Here is a 2,605-nt window from a genome sequence, read left to right on the forward strand (position 1 = left end):
TGTGATATTTAGATCTAACAGACAGGTTTAGGAATGGAAGGAGAATGCCTGTCTACTGTAAGGGCCGTGAATGCTGACCCCTTTCTCTTTCTGCTGCTTTCCTGTGCACCGGATAAAGCTGTTTTATTTTTCTCCCAGCCTAAATGTCTCTGAAGCTGCTGCTGTTACTGCTGTGGGTTTGCAATAGTGTTACTGGGTTTTTTGGAGTTCTCATTGTGGATCACTCCTGCTGTGGCCAAGTGTGAAGATGGGGTGTTCAACTTATAGCTTCAGAAGCCACATCCCCTGAAATGGTTGTGGCTGAAGCTGCCCTTGGGCCCATGGCTGCACTCGGGGGCTCCCCATCAAACAGCAGGGTTTGCGTGGGTACCCGTGGGGCTGTGCTCTGCTCTGGGAGCTGCTGTGCTTTTGCTGTTGGGAGACAGAACAGAGCGTATGCCTGGTAAATCTGAGGGCAGTCAAAAGCTGGGAGGGACCCAGAGCAGGTTTGGTGGTGCTTGGTTTGGTTTGACTGTTGGGAGAAATGGCCTGGAAAAAATAATTCCTTTTTTGCAAGGAGGCAGTTTACAAAGACAGGTGGATTGCTTTTAACAACAATAATCAACTCGGGATGTATAGGGTGAGGAAACCTTTGCTCTATGTAGGCTTGAGAAAAGGTAGGAAGGCATCTGTGCCTGTTACCTGTGTGTATCTGGGAAAGTGGCTCTAGTGAAACTGAAGCTGCTAGTGAGCCAAAAAAAAGCAGGGTTGTCTTGAAAATGCAAAAGCTCTAGTGGCCCATATGCACAGCTGTGCCAGAGGTGATGCCAAATAGTTTTTCCTTCACTCGGCTGTGGTCTTTGCAAACCTTCACAAAGGAAGTTTTTTGCTCTATGCTAAAGGGTTTTTTCCTTTCTCAGCAGAATGTCAACTGCCACTGTTTCTCCAGGGTTGCCCTTTCTTCTGCTGCAACAGCACAGGACAGATGGAAAGGATCTGGAGTGCTCTGCGAGTACAAGGTACATCTGCGATGTGCATCTGCATTTCGCCTAAGGTCCTTGTAGTGTGGACTTTGAAGTCTCTTTTTATATACATAAAGGAATATTATTTTCCAATATACAGAAAAATGAGAGATTGTTCTCTATTCCAATGCCTCTCCCCCCGCATTTACAGCATTTAACATTTTTAAACCACCAGATCTTCCTTCTGATTTGACTTTTAGACTTCCTGTTATTTTTTCTCTCATGCATGTGTTCTTTTTATGCTGAAATGCTTGTGCATGACCTGTTTGCCATTGACTATTCATCAATAGTCTTTCCTGTTTTATGCTCTAAACCTGCTATATCTGACAACGTTATACTAGACTTTGAAGAGTAGCATCTCTAAATCCCTCTCTGATTATGGCATTTACTTTCTCTTTCCGGGCGCTTACTAGTTAAATGATACCATGAAAATAATTTTGTACTAAAAGAGTGAAGAACCTCTTTGTTGGAGTGCAAATATTGAGAAGAAACAGACTTTATTTTCATGATACAAACTTTTTAGAATGTCTTAAAGAAGTACTCAAAAACCTTACTGGCATCTGTCCTAAAAGCAATCAAGGTCAAAGAGGAGACATGGACTAAACCAGACAACTCAGTGTTGCTTCTGTGTGTTTTCCAGGCCTTGCCGTGAAGCATCAGCAGCCTCGTCACTAGTGATGGCCAGCCCTGATGTGGTTTTAGTGAGTTGTGGCTTCCAAGAATGTCCTTTTTCTGTAATCTACAATGTGTAGTTTTGACCTCAGTCGCAAAGAGATTCTCAGAAATGGAATTGTTTCTCATTCAGAGTAGTGGCCTTTTAGAATTTACAACCTCACTTGCATTGTTTGAACTGCAACTTCCAAATAGCTCTAGCATACTATTTATTAGGTGTACTTAAGCAGTTAGGTATTTGTTGTACGTGTTTAAAAAAAGGCGACTGAACATCAGAGGGGTTTCCCCTGCTTTTTAGGAGTGCTCTGGAGTACTTGATTTCTGCCTGGCTTTCAGTGGTGCATTTCTCCGGCAGTCCGGTAGCATCTCTTTTGGGCAGTGCCAACGGGCAGATGTCCCTCCTCCTTGGGTAGGACAGAAAAAAGCCCCTGGTCAAATGATACCTGTGTGTTTTGGAGACGGAGAGCACAATGGTATCAGTGCACAGCTGTGCAAGCTCAATTAGTGCCAAAGGAAAGTCAGACACTTTTATGGTAAAAGTATTTCTATTGAATGTATATAAAGACAGGCACACCTTGTTGGCATAAAGTGAATGACTGAGCTTTGTTCTTTATTGTTCCTTGTGCTCTTCAAGGTCTTTATATAATTTTGACCGGTTTCGGTTGCTATACTGGAAATAAGGCACAACTGGGAGCATCCAGTGAAACGCCCCCTTTCAATGCCACTTTGTTCAACTGACACACCTTATCAGATGCATTGAAATAAACTAGCTGAAGTAGCTGATACAAAGAGGAATTCTCTGTCTAGCAACAAAATGTTTTGCAAACATTTAGGAAACCAGAATAAAGCTTCAACAACAACAATTTAGGACACCCGAATAAAACTTCCAATGCCTGCTTTTCCCTGCAGCCCCCCCCGCCCCATCCCCCTTC

The 2,605-nt window shown here is 43.3% G+C and overlaps 1 long non-coding RNA gene across 1 annotated transcript in view; it reads left to right on the top strand.

Annotated features, from left to right (window-relative positions):
* The first annotated feature begins 456 nt into the window (after positions 1–456).
* The window catches only part of LOC106894224, a 10,377-nt gene continuing 8,228 nt past the window's right edge, over positions 457–2,605 (top strand). The window contains exons 1-2 of the long non-coding RNA XR_001413237.1: positions 457–998; positions 1,642–1,702. This is a non-coding gene — a long non-coding RNA (uncharacterized LOC106894224). The remainder of the gene's footprint in view (positions 999–1,641; positions 1,703–2,605) is intronic.

The sequence above is a fragment of the Calidris pugnax genome, unplaced genomic scaffold (assembly GCF_001431845.1).
Source record: "Calidris pugnax isolate Ruff unplaced genomic scaffold, ASM143184v1 scaffold187, whole genome shotgun sequence".
NCBI lineage: Eukaryota > Metazoa > Chordata > Aves > Charadriiformes > Scolopacidae > Calidris > Calidris pugnax.